This window comes from Calliopsis andreniformis, chromosome 8 (assembly GCF_051401765.1).
Source record: "Calliopsis andreniformis isolate RMS-2024a chromosome 8, iyCalAndr_principal, whole genome shotgun sequence".
NCBI lineage: Eukaryota > Metazoa > Arthropoda > Insecta > Hymenoptera > Andrenidae > Calliopsis > Calliopsis andreniformis.
The window spans coordinates 10,083,097-10,107,996 of record NC_135069.1 but is presented as its reverse complement, the minus strand read 5'-3'; the positions used below and the strand labels follow the sequence as shown (position 1 = coordinate 10,107,996).

Here is a 24,900-nt window from a genome sequence, read left to right as displayed (position 1 = left end):
TGGACACTATCATACCATTCAACTATTCCCTCTACAGATTTTTTCTATCTATTATGAAGCTCAAGATCTAACCCACTGAGTGACTCCTAATTGAGTGACTCACCCTGATAATAGAACCCTCAAATAATAGAGCATTCATACGATAGAAGGTTCACATAACGCGTGTTCATATAATGCAGGTTCTTCCGTACACAGACACAAAGTCGTTACCGCGATCGAAAAATAGCTAGTGATTCTGGAAATCAATTATTCCGTGTTTGCCTCAGAGAGCAAACAAGAAATGAAATAAATTCAATTAATCGTCGCGACGATCGTTCGGTGTTGGCGCATCAATCGTACCCCTTCGCTCCTCTTAAAGTTGCGAATCACAAGCTCGTCGACTGTTCCTGATGCCCCCTATTGTTCCCTGGAAATTAAGCTGCCGGTAAACAATGACAGAACACGACAATAACTAAACCGCGTGCCGATCGGATTATGGGAAATGAAACGCGTCTCCGAGCGAGGCCAACCGATTAACCAGGGGAAGCTCCCGCGATTCGAGGCAAGGAATTACTCCGTAACGAGCGATTCGTATCGATTTGTCGACGAATGCTCAAAATGAAAGAGTAAACGGGGCTGCGATACATTATTAAGGAGTTTCAAAATGAACACCGAGTTTCACTTTAATACGCTGAAGCTGTTTCAAGGGTAAATCGAGATTTATGGAAAATTCATCTAGAGGGGGTGATCTTTTTAAGATCACTTTTTATATTCCTTCTATTGGTTCTAAACTAGGAGATAAGTATTAAAAACTGTGTATTAATCAGTTACTAGTAGACTCGATGTTTATGCAAATTCCAGTTTTGGATAAATAGATTTAGAGAGGTGCAACCTAGTTACAAATTTGTTTACCTCTGCAAATATTATAAAGTGTATTTAATTTTCCATATTTGCTAGAATTTTGTACATTACGTGGATTCTATGTTTTTGCATATTGAAATTTGTCATAAATGCAGAAAGACCTGCAGTCTAGTTATTAGTAGAATATTCTTTAGATTTGTTTAATTTGTTGAACCAAATATTTTAAAAAGTGTGTCTGAAATTTTGTTTGATCATAATCCGATTTTATGAATAGATTGCAGATTTTACGCAATTTCGAATTTTTATAAACATAGTTAAAGAAATGGAACCTAAATAAAAATTTACTTCGTCTTTCACATACTATAATTTACACTCTATTCTTCATATTTCAAATTTGTATAAATGCATGAAAATTCGCAGTCTATTTGTGGGTCATGAAATTTTACTGAAAAAGAGGTCCTGTTTTTGGACTGAAAATGGATGGCTTTGGATCGTGCTGAATAAGTAGGTAAAAAATGCCCTAAATCGAATTGGATCTGAAAAAGTCAGGTGAAATATGATAATAGTCACAGAAACTACTATTTTCAGTATCTGAAAAGCAAATTTTGTGAATCTAATATGTACACTGATATGTACGTTCAAAAATGTAATGCTCTTTACTGTTGTGACAGACTTCTGAATTTTTTTTAATATTTGTGTAATCCAAACTTTGGTTTACGTTACTTTAGTGAAGAAGGATATAAATTTAGTTAAAAACAAACAATTACAAGGGGTAGAAATACAAAAGGAAGTAAATCATGGAGATGAACTTTGATAATATAATTTTTTCATTTATAGAATCAATAAATAAACTAAAATTTTTATACTATTTTTCAAACTATAAAAAATCAGATTTGCAGTAAAATGATCTGAAAAAATTCTCTAACATTTGTTTCAACAACTACAATATTCCTAACATTTTTGATAATTTCTGAAATAATAGAATGGATAAAATGTTGAAACTTCGTACAAATTATTTTCTTTGAGAGACCTACTAATGAAATTGGAATATCATAAGTCTTATTTGGCTTCGAGATACTTTTTATCTTCTTATTCAGCAATAACTTTTCACCACCATATTTCATGAGCAAGAATACAATATTAACAAACGGGGTTTGTCCGAAGCATGATTAAAGAGCTATTAATTTTAGATTTTTCTCCTCTTAAAAAGGGAATTTTCACTGAAAAAGCCAATTTCATAAATATTTCATCATGCTCTACATTTGTTCAAAATTGATATCACTATTAAAATGTACCAGAGTTTACAATTCTTGCTTGTTAATAATATATTAGTCAATAAATCAAATCGTTTTCCACATTTGGTATTCTGAGCAGACGAAGTCGAAATTCGACTGTTTCCAACTTCATAAAGTGTTTCACACAGTGATGCACGAAAGGTCAATGATATTACACTCACTCTTAACTTCACGAATCTGTCTTCAGAACCAGAACTATCTTCCAAAAAGCTGAAGGTTAGATTGGTTTATGGATCACTTTGCAAAAAGAACCTTTAGATAGAAGTCTCAGTAACAAGATTGTCACTTCAAAGAGATATTACTGCTCGACGAAAGAATCTTTGCAGGAATAAGAAGCTTAATTTTTTTGCGATTTTTTAATGCAGTGCCAATCAGTGCTTTTGGAGAGCGAAAAGATAAAAAATCAATATATATGAAGTATCTCTGATAAAAACATGAGTTTGTCGTATCTATTTTATCCGCAATATATGTATATCATAAATGTATCAAGTTTGCTATAAATGCGCCACGTTACTGATAAAATATCGCGGAAAAATTATCCTACATCGATGTGCAATGTCAAAAAAGTGAATGATACAAAAAAGTTACAACGTTTAATACGGATTGTAATCTTAGCTTTATAGTTTAGTTTTCTAAACTAAACTAAACTACTCTAAAACTAGTTTCTTAGCTTTATAGTTTCAGTTTTATAGTTTAGGACTCTGGTGTAGGTGCCTGAAATTTTAAGAGCTGATTCTATACATCAAAATAGGACAAAAATCAAGAATAATGAAATTGCATTTGGGACTTTGTTTCAGAGTTATTAACAGTCCTAAAAACCTCTAAAATTCACGTAACATGTGTCTGACTTGGGACTTATTCTACTTTTGGCGCGTATTAGGACAGACTCAGCAGAGTCAGTAGATTAATATCAGAGTAGATTAACCAAACCACAATATTCAATAATTTCTGTAATATTTTTTACAACAAAAATGGATCTTTAAATCTCTTCAAATCTATGACATTAATAGTAAGAAAACTCATAAATTATACTATCTTATAAGCTTATCACCTCTTTATAAAAGCACACAAAATAATTCCTTATTATAATTTTATTTTGCAATTGTTGCTAGCATTATCCTCTTTTATTGTAGATAGCTGAAGCATAATACAAGTTCTAGAAAACTCACAGAAAATATTGAATGATTGTAAAATAATTACAACGAAAGGTTGACACATTTTGGTTAATCAGTAAAGTAGGTTAAGAATATTCGTACGTGCGTAACAGTTATGTTCGTTAATTATTTGGAAAAGAACAATAATGGGTAGCGTTTGTGAACAAATTGTGAACGGTTGCTACGTAATTACAAGTTAGTTAATAGGACAGAGCGCGGTGAAAACTGTGCAGCAATACTTATGGGCTAGGATGGGGCACTTTAATTCAATTAATTAACAGAGACTTGCGGTAGCTCCGAAACCATTATCAGTCAGTAGTCGGACAGAAAGTAAGCCATGGAATCATGGAACTTGCAGATATATTATCGCAAAAAATTAGGCCATTGAAACATTTTCTAGAGACAAATTCGAGAAAGATAACAAAGGGTAGCCTTCTCATTAAATAATTAGTAATTATAACAATAGCTCGATTCAAAGGTCTCAGAATGCATAAAATGTGAAGTGTGATATTATTTAACAAATTTTATTTCACTAAACCGAGTGAACAAACTTCAGGCTCATTGTAATTAATGACATTGAAGGTAGTAATGCATCGTTTTTGTATTAATTAAAATGGATACAATGAGAAGCAAATAAAGAATATAAGAAGATAATGCACTCCATAGACTGCTTTTATACAGATTGAATAAATCGTCCAGGAATCCAGAAACGACGGAACTCATTAAGTTATAGGTTCTTAGAGCATACATTCACAAACTAAAAACGAAATGTTTATGCTAAAATACTCGTTCCATAATATGCATTTAAATTAATATGTGGTGCATCGAGAGACAATTATTATAGAAGCAGCATTAATTATAAACTCCTACTAGATGTTAACTTGTACGCGTGAGTTGCAAAAAACGCTTTATCAGCCAGTCATGAGTTAGACTCGAGGAAGCCATATTGCAAAAAGCAAAAAATACTTTAGAAATAAAACGAAACTTGTTTTCTTAAAAGAAATTAGTTTTAAAATTTTCCATCCTTTTTTGGAACCTAAACAATTATTTTATATGCATTATTTTTCTCCAAAGAAGGGTTAATATAATGTGGAAGAAAATGAAGTATTTCACATTAGCTTTTTGATTGAAAATTGCTTGTAGAACCATTGCAGGAGTCTCTCTCTAATGGTGGAGTTGATTAGGTTAATTTCCACGAAAGGACAATCTTTAAAATTTGATCAGCCACCGGCTGTAATCACGTAATGAAATTCGCGAAAGACTAGCAAGTCAATAAATAGCAGGGGGTGAGATTTGTAGACTGGCAACCGCATTTGACGCAAAATCAATGCTCACTGCTCTGGTGAACATTAATTCGGTTCGTGGGCAGACAGGTTAAGGTATAAGGGCTTAAAGTGTTACTGTCGATGTTAGCTCACCCCTTTGCACTTCTGTCATTTAGAAAACCTTTCAACAGTTTTCCGCCTTGGATCATTAGTTACGCAGTGAGTCACGAGGAGAAATTTCTATCTTGATTTTTACTGTTTCAAATGTTTTAGTATGACGACGCAGGTAATTTTTGGAAACATTTTCTTAGGGACCAGTATAGGGGGAGATCCACAACAGGTGTCAGAGATTTTAAAGAGTGATATTATATGTCAAAGTAGCGTTTAAACTGGGTTCCAGACTTCGTTTTAGAATTATTAATTGTTGAGGAAGCTCCAACAATTCGTGTGTAATGTGTCTGGCTTGAGACTTATTCTACTTCGGTGTGTCTGACCTGGCTAGTGTACGTGGACAGTAGAATAAGTTGCAAGTCAGACACATTTCACGCGAATTTTAGGCATTTTCTCAACAATTAATAACTCTGAAACAAACTCTGAAACATATTTTTGTTCTGCTTTGTACAATGTAACTAAAAGTGTATACACATATTATTTAGAAGAAGTTATTTATATTTTGGGTGCAAAATGGCTTCCCAAATATACTGAGAAAAATAAAACACCCTGTAAGAACAATATTTTATTAAAGACTCTCAAATACTCTGAGTTTTTTTAGTTTAGTTATAACGTAACAAAAATTTTTCATTAATAAGTAATTGAGTAATTAATATCTTTTTACCACAAAAAGTTTCAATCTATTGTCGTGGAAAATTTACTTCCCTTGGTTGTAATGCTCTTGTTGTAAACCGATATGTTTTTTAGAAATATGTGTCCTACATATTATGAACTCATGTTCATGGCATGTATAAAACTCTTGTCTTCAAATTTTGCTCGATTCGACTGTTAAATGAGTTCCGCTTATTTTGCATCAAACGTTGAATGCTAATTATTCGTATTTTTTCTCGTTCCTTTTTTTGGTTGGTACAATATGCATATGCAAATTTTTATTAGAATTCCCAAACGAAATTGCACGGAAATATGTCGCTCTACTTTTATCGAATTGCAAAATAAAATCACATATTCTCTTTTCAGAATTTATACAAACATTTCTTATAAAATTTATTCAAATTTTATTACAACTAATTTGTTGTACTCTGGTGAAAACTAGTTTGAAGGATGATTTTATTATAACAAAATTCATCTTTGTCCATTTTGTAATTGGAAATCGATTCTAGGACATTCGTAGTAACGTCTATTGCAATTCCTATTGCTATGCTGTTACCAACTTGCCAATTATCGACGCCATACGTTGGTCAGTTTATTCAATAATAAATTATCTGACGCATGGATTGATCACAAACACGTACCAACCTGGGAATTAGATTGCATTCCAATCTCTGTACTGTATTGCAACGCAACATGCTGTTATAGTTAGTGATTTTGTTGTTAATAATAATTATTGTAGGTGAAGAATTTTCGAAGCGCATAAATTATTAACTAACCTAAATTCCTGTATTTTAATAATCTTTGAATGTTTCCATTCGCAGTTTCATTTGATTTCAATTTTTGATAGAACCGATTCACGAAATATATTTCTATTAAACTTCCATCAGAGAGAAATACGATTTCCATGTTTCTTCTTTTTTATTTTTTTTCAAAGAACTTTTCAGGTCCATTCCTGAAATATATTCAACCCTATTTTTCAACGTTCTGCGAATATTTAATTGTGTAGGATAAAACGTGGATTTCTACACATCGCTATATGTAATTTAAAGATAAAATAGTTCAATTATGTTAACAAAGGAAATTTGTCTAATTTTTTTCTGAAATAAATATAAATAATAATAATTTAAAAATGTATAATTCACGATTTCTTAATACTCTGATTGTGTAATAAGTTTGCATACACAAACAGAGCCGAAGTTTTAATTACAACTCTTTCAAGACTTTGGATTTTTTTTTTTAGTTATTATTGATTCAATGATAATGTTACAATTTTTTTAACATTTGTTAATGGGAGGGACATGAATTAACTTTTCATGTTATTTATTATAGACAAAGGCAATTAATTGATCTCTATCTATTTTTGCAAACAATTATGCAGTTTTGAATATCTACACTGAAAGCACTCGTAGTGATCAAAGCACAATCTATTTAACAAACCTTCAGTTTGCAAATTGAACAGGCATGTTTTGCAGCCATTGTTTATAATTACCATCTTTCAAACTTCAAACGAACATACCAAAGTAAAAACACTTTACAACAAAATCCAAAAAATGTAATTACGGTGATATTGCATCTGTGCTGTAAGCAATTTAAACATGACAAGTCGCAAAAAGAAACAGTCAGGTTTACAATTAAAAATTATTAACATCAGACCAAGCATGAAATTAGTATCTCAACGACAGTTTTACTGGAGGAACAAAACCATCAAATTTTCCGTGTTTTAAACTTCACTTTTTTAAACTTTCGTAGGAGAACCTTCCTTTTTCACCAAACTTCAGTTTTCGAATTCCGTTGATTTTCCCTCTCGCCTTTCGAATAAAAAAAGTTTCTTTTGTCCACCTGGCTACTAGTATTCCGGTTCATTACTATTCGCCAGTTTCCACTGAATAAATTATGCTTTAACGAATATTTTTCATAATTCCTGGCTCTTCCAACTTCCACTGCAGATTAGATATTATATCGCTCTTTGCCAAGACTGCTACTTGTCAAAGGCAGTATGTTTTCATTATCACTTATCATCTGTTCCGCGAGGCGGAAATTCGTCGTTGCTCGTCGTGCGTGAAAAATCCCTGGACCACGAGGAGCAGAGAGTGGGAAAAAGGAGGAAAGCGAAGGAGGAATGAAAGGGAAGAGAGCGCAAAGAGAACGGTTCGTATCTAAGCAGGAAGAAATGTATAGACGACTTTCAAGTGAGTGCATGAATAAAAAATGTGCCGTCAACACGCGTCGACCTATTTCGGGGTCTCCCGCGCCTAGAAACATTTCGTGAAATGTTAAAGGGTAATTATTAACCATGTTTCCTTAAAATATGATTGATCGAATGGCATCGAAGGGTGTTTATAGAAATAAACCTTGGAGACTTGCTTGTAGGTTTTAATCTAAGACTACACAGAAGTGTAGTCATCTTTTGGTGGTTCAGTTGCAGAGTCTGTTTCTTCATTTTGAGAAAAATGAACTTCGTGGTAGATTATCTACAGAGAAATCGATCTTCAGTGTAACAATTTTTCTAATTACTCGTTTTAATATCTTTAGAATACTCGCTAGAAGATAATAATTTATGAAGTGGAGAGAAGTTAATTAATGCGTTATTTACTCGTATTTGACTTGATGAAAGATAAGATATATTGAAAGAGTTGTACCAAGAAATGTAGCCGTGAGCTTATAATGGAAACATACTGTGATTATGGTCTGTGATGTTCCTGTTCGGTATCCGAATTTTTTGAATGGTTGAACTATTCTACTTTCACGAGAAAGAAGATTGTGTATTTCGAAATATTTAATCAGTTCTAATATTAAATACAAGGAAAAAGCTTTCAATAAAAATTTAATAATTTCATTTAATTTTTCATATCTCTATCTGAATTTTTCTGTTGACCGGTATTCTGCTGATGAAAATTTCGGTAGTCGACATTCTGTTGATTGGAATTCCACTGCGTATCGTAGAAAATATTCCAATATGTTGCAGTAGATATTTTATATTGTAATGTTTATGATATTACAAAACAGTATGATACATGCATACATTTTATTACTTTAGTTATTATACTGAAGATAAAAATTTGATAAATGCTATTTATCAATTGTATTTAGCAATTATAATCTTTCGAAGCTTTAGATTCATATCACTTTCTGATTAAAAAACTCATTTCTTTCCACTTTTAGAAATATCAGATGAAAAGTACATATACCTACATGTAGCATGAGTAGAAAAATGAAGACTAAGATTAAAATAATTTCAAATAGAGGGATAATCTGTATTTCCTGGTTAAAAGCTCCTCGTAGCTCTTCTCAGATTTAACAATCTTTTTTTGTTTTCGAATTTCACATTCGAAGTAACAAACACGAATTAATAAAATTTGATTCTAAAAGATGATATTTATACTACATAGTAAGTATACGTTATCCATTTTTGTATAAAACTATACATTGTCTTTTGAGAATTGTACACTGAACAGTATCTATACATAATTAAAATAAGCTTCATGGAATTAATCTCAAAGTTTTAATTATTAAATAAAAAATTAGGAATGCAAATTTCTTTAATTCATTGCACTGTTTGACTTCATTTCATTAACGTCACATATAAATCGTATTACACGTATTATACTTATTAAATGTCACGCATATTTTCCCAAAATTAATATTGTAGAATGATACGCTATTCAGATTCTCACAGAGTAAGTTCAACTGAATTCAATACAAAACAATTACTTCGCGTGTTCAGTTTGGTACTTTCTAGTTAAAAAGTCCAGTTAAAAAGCTCAGTAAACTTAATAATTTGGTGAGATTCGAACTTCTTTGCCACTTTTAAACTCAAAGCTGAACTTCCTTGTATTTACACGAGACAGCCACGGTAATCAAATAACTTCGGAGCGACTCAATTACAGAAAAGTTGGTCACACAAGAAGTCACATGCACAGTTTTCATGTAGGATCAATTATCTCTAACATAGGATATCAATCTTGACAGAGTTATCTGTCGAAGGAGAATGCAATCACTCACACTTTTTGTCTATTTCAATTAACATGCATTTTAAGAGAGTACATCAAAGCGAAAAATATCTAAGTAAAATAAAAAGTGTGGCAGTATGTAAAATGTAAACAAATTTCACTTTTTAACTTTTCAGTTTTGTCATTGACAATCATAAATACTAATTGAAAAAGCACTTAATTACTTTAAAATGAATTAGAAAGTATTTTCTGTTTTCAGTAATGACAGTGAATATCTGTGTCAATGATAAGAGTGAAAAATAATATAAAATACTATAATACGTATTTAATTTCAAATAATAAGTATTTGATCAATATTATTCACATACATAATGAATATTAATATGTTTATTAATACTTGTTAACTAATGAATGCAAAGGGTTTAATGTTTAATGAATTGCAATATGAATGAATGTATGAATGTACACCTATGTATATACATCACGTAATAACAAGTGTCAGAATTACGCTCGCTTCCTTTTAGTTTCACTCAATGGGATCTAGGCAAATATGTGACAATCTATATTAATTTAATTACTCACAGAAATCCTACTATCGCAAATGAATCTATTTTTTTTTTTTTTTAGAGATATCATGAATTCTAAAAATACAATATCTTATTTATGTGTTTACGGTGGATTATTAGATTTATTTGGAAATTTTAAGGGCATATTAATTTTTGAATTGAAATAGAAATGAACAGATGAAAGAAAAAATATGCTCCAGTAGTTTTTACAGCGAATGAATGATCGATACATGTATATGCACATATGTGGACGAATCCATGAATCACTGTATCTTCTATCGAAAGCATCCATGGTTGCATATTTCAGGGAACCGCGACGTAATTTTTTATCTGTCTACTCTTCTTCTCAGAAATGTCTTCAATGTATTTTAGATCGCGTATTTAGAAGCAAGGGGATTAATTTTGTTGGAAACAATATAATCTATGATTCGATTTAAAATTGCGCTACTGTGGATTTTTCTGTTGAAAATAAATTTTTGTTATTGAAATAAAAAAGCAAGATACCTACAATCACAGAAAACAGTTGTTCATAAAAGGAAATGCATAATGCACAGACTAGTAATTTGATTCTCCTCCAAAGTATATTTTTTCTAGATTTGGTTCTTAGCTGATGTGGTTTTTAATTATTACTTACCATTCTAGGATTATATCCGCCATTCACATTAAATGTACATGTGTATACGAGACTTAAAGTAACACTGATTAAAAAAGTAACCTACAGAAGTAGATTAATCGAAATATTGTACATATTTGCCAAATTCAATCATTTTGTATTATAAGCCTGCTGTAATCTCACTGCACTACGTTTACAACAGACACAATACTTAAGGGTCAATATTAAACGTTCATGATGGATAAATTTGTTTTATCCAGTATAGTGGAGATTTTGTATGACAAGTTAACTCCTCCTCTCCAGGTAGTACGTCACAGGTCGGATAGTTAACTTCATGTCAGCTTAATCATTTGAGACACATTAATTATACATAACATCAGGTTTCATAAAGTTAGCGAAAATACTGATTATAGTTTATGTGAAAATAGCCGTGAATACTGAACTGATGATGGATAAATATGATTAAGACAATTTTCTTTCATTGTCAATATTAAGAACAGTTTCATTTTTATCAAATATCCTCATCAATATCGTCACTGATTGATAAATTTACTTTTAAAATCGTATAAGATTGAAGTTATAAGAATTACTAATCCTCGATTAATATATTGTCACTATAACATATAACGTAACACCATAAGATACTAGGATTCCATACTAAAAAATGATGAATAGAAAATTTAGTTGATTAATCTCTATAATCTCTGCAAACTATCCACTCATATTTCAAATAAAATATTAGAAGCTAAGCTAGTACAATGCTGTGACTTCCACACTAACTAAGAGTTCATATTACTATTATCCCATAAGCCGCCATGGTCCCCATTTATTTCTATCATAATCCATTTTATCTAATTTGATTTAAAACAGAATCTATAGAATCGAAACAATTCGAAGAAAAAGTTAGCGGTTAACAAGTTAAACTTGATCCACGTCGTTTCACGATCAATACCATTGACAATAATTACCGACTGTTTGGTGGTCCCGCTAGGTTTTAGTTCTCTGAACAAATAAGAAAGCAGTCACATACAATTGCAAGCGTCCGTACGTGCGAGACGAGGCGTCGATTCAAACTCACCGCCAATAATCACGCGCGAAAGGCTAACTACCCTCGGCCAGCTGGACGAACACTCGTGTGGAGCAGGGCTCGCACTGAGCTCGCACGCGAAACGAACGAATCCGAGGTCCTCGTGTTCCTTCGCCGCCACTTGCTCTCCGCCGCTTCCCTCGTCTCCACGGCCACGCTCAGCACGATGCGCAACCTCGGAATATTTATGCCACCCCCGCCAGTGCCGCCATTCCACCCTCCGAATGAAACGAAAATTGTTATACGACATCGACGATCTCTGAGCATCTTCTCAATACTCGCTGCTTCGTTTCCTGCCCCTTCTATTGGATCGCTTTTTTTTACGCGACCGTGATCCCAGCTCGTGCATTCGATTTAATGGCTTGACAATTTCGGTATGTTGCAGCTTCGTTGAAGTTCTTGATCGTTTTTGGTTAACAGAGGGAGGGGAGTTAGTTCGTTGAAATTTGGAACGTTTTTGAGCCATTTATGATTTAATATCTGTGGCTGTGAGGCAAAGCTATCTATTCTAGGCTTTGAACTCTTTGATCGTGGAATAAATTTACAAATTTGGGTAAAAGGAATGTGTAGCTTTTTATTGTTTAAAATGATTCTTTATGTGATAATGAGTACAGAAGAACCTGTTTTACATGTTGATGAGACACTGTTCAGTATTTGGATGCTTTATCTGTGTTACACTTGGGATTCACTGTCAAAAGGTTAACAAATTCTAAAATAGATTTTATATCGTCAAAAAGGAGACGGAGCTTCAAAAGAACTTTCTTACTTAAAAATAAGGATTTAAGAAGGAACAAGCTCATAAAATAGTGTTGAAGTTGAAAACTATAAATTCTGAAAATAAAAGCATATAACTTAAGGCGAATTTAGATTTTTTACTTTGGGTGATTATTTTGGATGATTCGTTTACAGTGAAACATATAAAGGTAAATTTAGATTCTTCAGTTTGAATGAAATATAGAAGAAAACAACCTTTACACTTCAAAGTAAAAGCACAAAGTAAAAAGTCTAAATTCGCCTTCAGGTCATTTTACCTTTCAACCATAGATACAGTGTTTTAATTAATTCTTACAAGAATCATTTGTATAATGAATGTACGAATATTTAAACTCATAGGAACGTGGACAAATTTAATAGACTTTATCAATATTTTTGAACCAATGGAAATATAAATTTTATAAATGTCTTGAAAAAATAGACTAACACCACATTCAGAATAAATAGTCTATTTATAGGTATTTTTTCTTCAATTAAACATGCTAATTGCTAACTATAAACACTGTCAATAGTAAATAAATTTATTTATTTCTTTATTTAATTAAGGAGAATACACTCAATTTGAGTTAATAATAGAAATAAATGGAATACAATACAATACAAATTTTCAAATAAATTTATGAATATTAAAGGAAAATATTAAATGATGCACACGTGCACATTTATTTCATGTTCAAAGAAATGATAAATATTAGAAGACGATCTCAACTTGCCTGACTTTCATCTGCCCCTTACTGATTTCCGATTCCCACAGTAGAACGTATCGGCCTATGATCAGACATGCGTAAGCAAACACTTGGAAAGCATCAATTATCTATAACATCAGATTTACAGTACCAAATTTCCATTTATAATAATTTTCTATACTTTCTCATTAATATTAACCCACTATTTCTACACTTTCTATTTTTTACCAAATTCAACTAATTACTATAAAAATGCATAAAAACAAAACTTACAATTTTTTTTTAAGAATCTATCATTTATTTGGAGCAGTTAAAGAGATTACAAACGAAAAAATGATATCAGAAGATAGTTTAAATCACAAATCACGTATTTCCTAATCTAACATGTCGGTTCCCATTCATTTATCAACGGGATAACGATCAATTTGCTTCTCACTAACGAAACGGCTAGCTCAAACTTCCAAAGTTTGTAAATCACGGGAAAATGACTGGCGGTGCCCTAGTAGCAGCTTTCACCGCGAATTCATCATCGCGAGATATTTCCTCATAACGCATTTCCATGTAACACTATATTGCCCGCGTAAACGGCCACGTGAACAGGGGAAGGCGGCGAGAGTGCATTAAATATTATGCTGTGCTTGGGTTAGTTAACTGGTCAGAGCAAGCCAGTTAGTTTCATTACGTTACCTCCATCTTCGTGGGTTTCGCACAATGAAGGCCTCTTCCAGTATCGGGGCCACTAGGCCTGCATGTGCTCCAGAGCCTCTTTAGCGGAGTGCCACCTGTTCCTGCCGAAATTTCGCTTGTCCAAGCACTCATCCATGATTTCTTGACACAGTACAAGTAAATAATCGTTACATTTATTATATCAATAACACATACTAATTTTTGTTAATACTCTCCATCGTGTTTTAAAGCTTGTGAATTTGTGTGCTTCTCGAACTAAAAATTATTTAATTGCTCGTTGCTATACGTTTAACAATGAAGACGTCTGTCATGTCCAAGAACCTAAGATTTCAATGGTTTCAATTTGACGAAAGGTATAATCTACATATTCAATTCTTTTTGTTTTATAAATTCTGTTTAGTTAGTAATATAGTGACAACCAGGTAAATATTGTTAGACTCATGAAGATACAATTGTTCACTGCAAATTTTTTATTTGTTGTTATAGATGTCTCACGTGAAGAGTTGGATTAAAGTTATAACTTCATCGTATACTTCGTTTTTCGAAGTTGTAACAGTTTATTAGTGAAATAGACAATATTTACAATCCTAGTAAATCAGTTGATAATTACTTTTGAGTTATTTTGAGAATTACTTAAGTTAAAATGATTTCAGTAATTTCTATTCTCGAGTCTCCCATTTTATTATTGCACATATTTGCTTCTTCGTATTGTTACTTCACATTAATAATACTTTGCCATACAAGGTAGCTTCACTGACAATTAGCAAATGATCTCAAAGTTTCTCTCTGGTCTACTTCCTGTAATCTAGTCTACTCTTCTTCTCGAGACCAATAACTCACGAAAACGTGTCACGAAAAATAGTTCCACTTCTTCATACACTTAACCATGAAACAGTACCTAAGCTTACAAAATCTCAATCACACTCTCAAAGAAACCACACAATGCTTTTAACGTTTACCGAAGACACCAAATAGCTGAAGTTCTCAACTCCTCACGCAACTTAAAAGCCAACTGCAAAGAACATTCCCAGAACCAAAAATAATAGACATCGAATTCACGTTCGGCGATCGATGGACTCGCATCGATCACTTGGTCGTACACGGATCGATAGCGAGAAAAGTGGCTGCGAAGAAGAGCGTGCACGAAACGTTAATACTTGTCGCAAAGAATCGTGGAGGGCATCGTTAATGACCCACTATAAGTGGCAAAGAATTGCACGCTCGCACGCTCCGCGTACCCTGATCGAATGCAGGGTCTCTAAAATGCGACTACACATCCGCAAGTTTTGTTATCGTTGCATGAGCGAGGTGATAGAGCTTAGTGCAAGGTTAGTCGGCGATGAGTGAAGTGCCAATCCTCTCTGCGGCCACTGTTCTTCGGTAGCGGCTAGGATCAAAAGGATTTCATCAGGATTCCTGGCGTGAGTACACGCTCCTCTTGTTTTCAGCTTGGACAGTATCCCAAAATTCCTCTGTGTTAGTTCGTTAATCGGTCTTAGCGTCTTCTCTAGTTGTTGCTCTGGATTTCCAACAGTTTTTCTTTTCTTTGCTTCAGCCACAGTGGATGCTAGATCCTTTATTACAAACAATAGTGAACTTCAGTGTTTCTTTTAACGAGTTGATTTTTTAGTAGGAACTTGTGTTTGAACATGTGGAGTTATGTACAGGGTGTTGTAAATTTGAATGAGTAAACTGTGCTTGGGTGTTTTTAAGGTAGAAATAGAGGTTTATATGAACCTAAAAGCAGGAATATTTTGTTGGAATGTTATGAGAACGAAGTTCAACACGAAGGTGTGTTTGCTGTTGATATGTTGTAAGGTGTAAAAAACTACTTTCCTCGGATTCGTTTATTTTTTCTGTGTTTGATACATTGTTTTCCTGTTATAAACTGGTCACTACTCCCACCTTGTCTTGAATATATACTCGTATTGTTCTTCATCTTCTTTTTGATAGGCTTAAAATGAGTGGTCAGTTTATGAATTAATTTTACGGACGTATTACTTCTGAATTTTACAAATTTGTTGCTGGTAACGATTAGCAAGCTTATAAAGAGTTAAGGCAACTTTAAATTATAGAACGTAATGAATGAAAATCAATGAATGAAGAAAGCTGCATCAATCTTCAGATACAATCATTACTCACTATTGTGTTGTGACTTGTTACCAACAGCGAGTTTTATAGAGTATAAGAAACACATTTCTGAGGTTAATTCTCGTGATTTGTATATGTTTAGTCAGAAATAGGCTGACAGGAACAACAAAGTATTCCAATACAGTAATCCTAACAAAGGAAGTAGCATTTGTACAGATAGACACGAATTCATATTCAAGCTAGGTCTTCTGAAAAACGTGGAATAACACTTTGAAGCTAATGAAATGAACTCATTTTCTCTTTTCAAGAAAACACGATAATAAAAGTTTTTAATAATTGTCAATAATGACCATAGTCGAACTGATCAGTTGTTTCGACAGCAAACTCACTGTTCTGTTCTCATTAGTATTTTCGTAGCAACTTTGAACCTATTCCTATTCATGGAAGATCTTGAAGGAAGATAGTTCCTATAACTCTTAAAATAACTTTTAAGAGTATTTATGGAACTCCTTCGCAGCATCATCTATATTACATATTAAACGCTCATTTAAATGTTCTTTGTAACGAGTATTTTAACAAAATTTATCTCTCACGCGTGTCTTTTAAATTTTACGTTGCCATTTCAACTGGGATCAGCTCTATCGCAAAATGTTTTATGCAAATTACTGAAAAAGTTGTTCTTCCCGAAACAAGTAATAAACTTTATAGGAAGTCGTTAGTGCGATACATTTCACAAAAAACTACACGCTTTCTGCAGCCACACGTTAAATGCTGATTGATTATGACAAACGGCTGGGAGAGGGTTAATTAAAAAACTGAACGCGAAAAACTTTGTCAGTATAAATCTAACTGGAATAATTGCGAACAAAAGTAGAAAAAAAAGAAATCAGTGGTAAATATTAGAGATAAGATCTGATGGAAAGTTGATTTTTATCAAAATTATCGTCACCATATAATTGATTAATGTCCTTATAAAATTAGTTTATTTGAATGAAAAGTTTCGTTATTTAAAAAGTCTAAAGATATTGTCAGTAGAACATTATCATAGATTTAACATGTAACCCTGTAGCTTCATATTGATTATTAATATTATTAATACTATAAAACTAACGTTTTTGTTATGTAATTAAATATTGTACACGTGAACAAGTATTTTATTTGTACTGTTACAAATCTGACCTAATTATAAAGGAAAGTAACCCATCAATTTTGTAAGAGAAACTGCATTTGACAGCTTGTGTACAGTTTTTTAATACAAAAGCTCAATAAGTTGTTTAACAAGTCATTCAAAAAGTTATTAGCAATTACTTAATAAATAGTAACGCTATTTTTCATTAAAAAGGTAATTGAATCTATTATACCAAATAGTTTCGACAAGGCGTGTTCATTAACGATTCATTGCTGAATCTCGATGTTATCTCGACCCATGTCGCAGAATCCCAAGACGAGGTTTCAAGTGTCCGACCGTCACATTTTGAAAAGCAAGGAAGTTCGCGGGACAACAAAATAAATTGAGAAGATTAATAGCAATCACCACGTAGGTCAGGTTACACCATTGTTTGACGAACGTCCCTCCCCTAAACTTCGAAACTGGGTTGCATAACGGATTGTAGTCGAGGCAACTTCTCGTCTAAACTCTTGTCCAGTTCGAATCTCATCGCTGTTCTCGAATACCGAGTTAGGACTTAACCCATCGAGTGCTGTGATACGAATTCTACAGATTCAGTCGACTCACTTCATTCTAGCATAGCTTCCCAATGCATCACGAATCTCACGGGTCATATATGTTCACTCAGTTGCTGCAGCAATGACATAATTCCAAAAATAGTCGTTTTTGAGTTATTAGTATAAAAAGGACGATCTTTGCACGAAATGAAGATATTATCTCGTTTCCCGGATAATGATGATTTTTGAGTTATGTCATTGTTGCAGTAGATGATCAGCCTTGGACATTTTTGCTAGCACATGCTTGTAATTAAGTGTCCAAAATAGTAGATGTAAATAAGGTACATCATACGCGGAATGTCGAAATATCGATATCAGAGTTTCTGATCAGAATGAACATTAATCAAGTCTTCGTGAACCTAGAGAAGGGGTTTCCTTGAATTTCGAGATTTTTATCCATTTGACAGAGAATATTTCTGAATTTCTGGTATGCTTAAATTGAAAACTGCTTGTCACATTCAGTTTATTTTTTATTTATTTTAATCTAGAAGTTCGTGGAAGAATTTTGCGCGAACTTTCTTCGTATTTGTAGGGGTTTAAGTTGAGGGTCAAACTAAGAGAGGTTCTTGAGTTGAGGGTAAGATTTTAGCATGACATATAAGAAGAAAGGTGGCTAAGGAAGAGACATATGTATGTCTTAAATAAATATTTACACTATCTTGATGTATAAATATAATAATTTCAATAACTTAAATAAACTTATTATTTCAATAATTTTAAATACTAAATATATAAATCAATTTTATTATAAAAATTAACAACTAGTCTTTCACAAATACAAAAATCTATACACAATAAAAAATTCATTCATTGAGAGATACTGTTTCATGTACAGAAATTAACAATTATGCGACAGCGCGATTGAGATACAATAAATTCCTTAGATCATCAATCATTCTATAAAATCAGTTCAAAGAAGTAGAGATACTTTGCGACTTTTAATTAAGCAAAAATCGGGATCATTAGACTAAAATTGATGCACACTTGTTTTAGAAAAAATAGAATTTAGGAGGAAAAATTAAAAAAAGATTAGTAGTACAGAATATTTAAATAAGAAAATAAAGTAGTAACAAATAGACATGAAAAGTATGGTTTATTGTAATACAAATTTTGTAGGACGAAGCTTCAGGTAAGAATACGAAGCTCATTAGTCTCATAGATAATTATCATTAAATTAATATTTAGCTCTTTATTGGTACTATCTACGTAGTAAACGTAGCGCGTGGCAGCTAATTGGGAAGAATCACGACAGTTAATGGGGAATTATTGTAGCATGGGAATCTGAAATCGAATCGGTCTTACTATCGATTCGCCATGTTGAAAGACGCTGTCGACAGAGAATGTTCAGAGACTGACAGAATCGACGGGTTCCTTGAAAGAAAGACTCATTCATTTAAAGGGGAGCGAACCCATTAATGACATTCGCAGATATCTGCTCACGTGTTTGTAGTGGTATTGATTGATGCTTCGTGTACTGTCATGAGAAAATTCGCATTTCTTTTAACAAAGCTTCGGTGATCTGACAAGATTGTTTAAATAACAGGTTTAACTTTCGTATAAGAAAATGACGAAAGTTTTTCGATACAGAGGGAGAAAAATTGAGATTCAACTTATGCTCATATCTACACTACTTTAATGAAAACGTTTTTAGTTATTCATACTTTGTGAATTAATTTAAATTTATAATGAGTTTCATTTTTACTTTAATGAGGATTTCATATAAGGATTTAATAAGTATTTTATATAAATCTGGCATGAAAATAATGTTTTAGACATGAGTTAAATGAGAATAATAATTACGTAATTTCTTAAATTTTGCGCTTGTAAATTGTTAGTTCATAATTACGATCTCTTGTTCTCAAAAATTTGTTTCAAATCCTCTTAAATTCTGAAATCATTCCTTCTCTGAATGCCTAAGACGCTTAAATATTTACGAGGTATTTTAAGCAGTCTCTCGTTGCATAAATTTGGAAGTATTTGTGCGATAAACTATTTGTGATAATACTGTCAAGAGTTCTGTCAACTTTACAACATATGTTATTTAGGGAAGAGTTGTAACCTTTTTATCTAAAAAAAATATCAAAAATAAATAATAAAAGTTCAATGAACTCTTTGCTGTTTTACAAACTTTAACTTTTTTAATTGGTAAATGTATTATTATTTGACTGAACTATAGTACAGAACATTCACTACATTTTTTTGTCGTAAGAAAGTAACAAAATCAATAAAAACTTAAATAATATTTACTTTTATAATACCAGATAAATACGAACCTGATTTTGACTTTTAGAAATTGAATTCTTAGATGAAAAAAAATATCGTAGAAATTCTGATTTTCATATAACAAACATTTTTTATTTATAATAGAGTCAAGTAGTTATACATTCTTTCTTGTTATGTTGTTATGAATAGTTTATATATTTTATCAAAACGAGCAACTACTATCTAATACTAATCTTTATTGTAAAATGATTGATGTAGAAATTTTTATTACGATATACTAGCTATTAGAGTGTAATAGAAAATTGATTGAGACTTGAAGTATAATCTAATCGTAGTCTGACAAAAATAATAAAATTAGGAATCAGAGCTGTGCTCTACACTTGACTACCCTAAATTTTTGCTTAAGATGCAATATCGAGATCAAATACAAAACATAATGTCATTACAATGAAGTAAATTAAATATACATTAAGTTGTTCGAATGCGACTCGTTGCATAAATTAACATCAAATCAAGTTATTAAAACCAAACATTGTATCATTAAAAGCTATTATCAGTAATTGAATGTGACGTTGAGTGGCTATTAAAAAAAGGCAAGCATAACCTTCTTTATAAATACGTTTTTTGCGGATAGAACAGAATGACAAATCTGGAAATTACGTTCAATGCAAGTCATAATTTTATGCTCAATATATTATTTGTCAACATTCTTTGAAACATTTATTCCATGAAACTAGAAAAATTCCCTTGTCGGCAAGGAAAAGGAGCATTACTAATGATTCAAGTTCTCGTGAAACCATCAAAGATTCCCAGGAATCGAGTAACACGGGAGAATAAGGAAGAAATTTCATAAAGCTACATGCATAAAACTTTACTGTTCTTACGTAAAAGATGAAACAACGTCCATGGCCGCGAACCAAACTGTAACAATGTCAAAACATGACTCTCGATTCTTGACGAGCGACATACTACTTGGCGCGAATCTAAAAGCGTTTAAGCTTACTTTAAAAACGATTGATCGATTGATTTCAAACGATTGATTTATGCCTCGATTTCACTCGAAATTTCAAAAGTTATATAAAGTGTTACACTTTGGCACAGTGGTGTCAATTGAGGATAATTAAAAGGGGCAATAGATTTGACGTATCGATGGGCTACTTTCTCGTTGAAATGTTCCTCACTGCGTGCTGATCAGTCGCAGATGAAGTATAATAGACGGTGGATTTTTATGCATCCATGAAAATTTGAAATCTGTAAATTACAGAATGCATATAATATTCAAAAATATAGAAAAATATTAGAAACAGAATGTAAATTATAATACTTGAAAGGTGAAACAAGTTTTTACTTAGATTCAATTAGTTTAACTATGTTCGTTAAAATATGAAAATATGATTCTCCTTATCATTTTCCTGTCATTCGATCATCAACATTCTCTAGAATCGAGTTATAGAAGTTAAACATGTTATTAGTAAAATACACTTAAAAGTTCGAAGATTGAAATCATTTATAAATTAAACAAAATAAAAGCTCTCTTATTAAACGCACAATTTAAGTAACACAAAACAATTATATCAATCTATGATCAACCTGTCATGACGCCTTTACCAATTTCGATGAACTTGAAATATGTTATAAAGGACAACATTCTGAACAACATTTTCTTATACATATAGCAAGTGGTCTGCTTTAGTTTCCGAGATATTCGTAAAAAACCACTGCCAGGGGTTCGGGGGCAGAGCCTCCTGTTGAGGGTTGGGGGCGGCGAAGCCAAGCCCCCCACTACTCAGAAAATAAAGGTTCAACCTGGAAAATACTGTCTACGCTCGGTGGTCTGCCTGGAAAAGGGGGATGTTACATATTTTTGCGCGTGAAGCGCGTCACGAAGAAACGAGTGACGAGGTATGACTTTTAATATATTTAGACTGCTTCAGGTAGAAATTCGTTCTTACCCCAATCTGCACATTTACCACTAACCCAGACCTAATTCAGGTCCAGCTCTTTAATCGCTGTAAAATGTAATTGTCTTTCTAAGGTACGTTTTTGGGGAATAGACTACCTATGTGCAACTTCTGGGAAAGAACAGCCAAGCCTTCGAGCTGCGCTGAAGCATACGTTGTTATGCACGTATATGTGAAGATGAAATTCAGTGTGGTAGTAGCGGCGGTTTTTTTAGGATATTTGGGAAACTAAAATCAATCGTCTAGTATATGTAGAGAAAAAAGTTGTTCAGAATGTTATGCCTTATAACATATATAAAGGTCATCAAAATCGGTGAAGGCGTCACACATCGATAGCTTCACTCAATTTATTCGATTCTATTGAAATAAGTGACTTCATAATTATTATTGTAAATATTTACTCAAGTTGAAAATACTTCGGTATACAGTATAATTTTAACAAGAATTAGCAAATAATACAAAATACTTGGATTATACTGTTTTTACAACTTAGAGTCTCAAAGAAAGATGCAAATTTAAGAACTTTTTAATACGAGGTGGAGGTAAAAATTAAATTCATAGAATTTTTGTTACTGAAAAGTATGTTTATTATTTACTCAAATATTGCTGCTGATTAATGAGTGCTTTTTGGTCGATGATCACTCTCGCTGGAACGATGTATCCAAAGATAAAAAACAGAACAGATTCTAAAAATGCTTTAAAGTGTGAAAAAAATCATAAAATCGAAGATTATTTGGTAGATTGACTTTTACTATTAATTAATTTATATAGTCCATCTGTTTTTTCACAAACACGTTTCTCTTACTGGCGACAATATCTCTGTCACCTATTAATGTCTTATAAAAATTGAAAGAAGCCTAACGAGTATATTCTACTATAATCGAAATATATTTAACTTAATCACCGAGCTTTTTTCGCTCAGCGTTTACATGACTTTCCTTCCTAAATGGAGTTATTCATCGACTCGGTCGTAAACATGACACGAACCCACACTAGTGGTGCGGTTTAACGTTATTCATGTTTACAAATACGCGACATCTGTTACTGGACGTTACCCCTCTGCTACTGCGGAGGAATCAGTATAATTGCGACTCCCATCACGCGTTCTTCGTTTCGGTACAGTTTAATTAATGATGAGTGACTACATACACTTGGTGAAATCATCGACATACTTTTGGTTCTGGGAGAGTGCCGAAAAAATTACAGACCAGCTGGGCAGATGTATCATCCAAGATTTCCAGGTCGTTGATGTTTGAGTCATGTAGAGATTCGATGTTACGGATTTCGAGCTTGTCAAGGAATTTTGCGGTAAGCAAAGTCTTGTAAATGTTCAACAAAGGGAGATTTTATATTGTGAATAAACTTGAATTGCATTGAAGTACCAACGTATTGGTTCTTTGGGTCAATGAGTTCGTCTAGAAAGGAGCTACAGTGTAGCAAAAGGAAAATATTTATTTCTATTTAAAAACAGAAAGTTCACTACAAAATTTCGATGGCATCTTTATCTTCTAAAAATATATGTTCAATATAAAATGTCCCTTTTGTAGTAGAGGAAGGTTTACTTAAAATTTTAGGTGGTTCTTTGAATAACGAATAATTGGATAAATAATTACGTGGGGAGGATGTAATGGCTCACATATACATTTAAGTACTTTAACATATTCTCCGCCAACCTATTTCGCTGCATTTTTCTTGGGCTTATGCAAGTCTATATTATTAAAGATAAGAATATTTAGTAATCCTGTAATAGACTTATCATTGTAGATAAGCTTCTAATTACCTTAACTATTTTAGTGTCAGTGAGCCGGTTTATCGGTTTTTGTAGAGAGGCTTTTCTGTTACATGGTTACTAAGGGAGTTAATATTGTCTAAAATTTAATAAATGTTATTCTTTATTTACTGTTTTGAGAAAATATTGCAAGTCAAAAGTCAAGAGTGACCATCACGTCACCATTAATTAGAGTCTCCAGTTTCGTGTTCGTAAACATAAAGGGCCTAGCCGAATAAGGGGGTCAAAAGTGCCCCCAAACCAAATCCGACTTCCAATGAATCATTCGATAGCTTATTACAAAAAACTAGTTTGTGGCAATTTTCAACCCTGTAACTCAACCTGGGGGGTAGTTATGAGGGTAAATAGAAAATCAAGTTTTTTGGAAATTACTCGCATCTTACTGAATAAAAAATTCGACAAAAAATCAGAGATATATCAGATACCAAGACACATGTTGTGGAATTTTTTGAGATTTTTAAAACGATAATTGAAGCCGTGAAAAATAAAAAACGCAAAAAAACGCCAAAAAACGCGAATTTCGCATTGAAGCAATCGCAGAACTACAATCATATTATTACAGTAAATACATAATGTTGTTACTAGTATCCCTGATTTTTTTCAGATTTTTCGGTTTGGTGCGCCATTGTCAAAAAAATCAAAAACCGATATTTTCGTCGTTTCTTTCGCGTCAGAGTAACATGTACGTTGAGTTTCCGTACATTCTTTATGAAACATATGTTTTGTGCAATGTTCAATGCTTTTGCACTCAGAAAAATAATATAAGAATTACAGAAAATAAATAAACTCGTCCGATGAAAACTATGTCGAGCGCGTTATGTTTCGAAGTGTCGACACTATATCTGCAACAGCGTCAGTGGCGCAGCGACAAAGCGTCCGCTTGCCGGACCGCTGCATGTTTTTTACCTGCAGGTTCGAGTCCTTCTTGGACTCATAATTTTTTATGTTCATTATTATATTTTTTTTTTAGTTTCTAACTATGTAATGATGATCAACATTTACTTTTAAATGTTTTTTGAGAACATTTCAAAATATTTTAATCTGAAATGCCTATAAAAATAATTTTGGAGTGTTTTTCACGATTCCGCTTTTCTTATTATATATATGTTGTAGGTGTTTACCACAGCTTCAGTATCTAACGGAAGAAGCTATAAGGATCATTCCACTCTATATCTACTATCCCACTCTCAGTCAATAATACTTTTTTTTTAATAATCACATATTTAAGTACCTGTTTGATTGTTCGCTACTCATTTGTAGAAAAAAGTATTATTGTTCGATGGAAACCACGGGAAGGTGGTGGGCTTCTTCCATCAGGAAGGGGTAAGGATTGGCCTGGGTTAGGTCTGGGTTAGGTTTGGGGATAAGGATA

At 32.6% G+C, this 24,900-nt stretch overlaps 1 protein-coding gene across 3 annotated transcripts in view; it reads right to left on the bottom strand.

Moving 5' to 3' along the window:
* LOC143182131 (glutathione S-transferase-like) overlaps positions 1-24,900 on the bottom strand; it is a 67,217-nt gene that overhangs the window by 16,183 nt on the left and 26,134 nt on the right. Inside the window, exon 1 of one of the 3 annotated variants that reach the window (XM_076382918.1) lies at positions 11,584-11,685. The exons of 1 other annotated variant lie outside the window; for it this stretch is intronic. The gene's annotated coding sequence lies outside the window, so the exon portion shown is untranslated. Of the gene's footprint in view, positions 1-11,473; positions 11,686-24,900 lie in introns of those variants that run through there. One more of the 3 variants, XM_076382919.1, reaches the window with a different exon arrangement.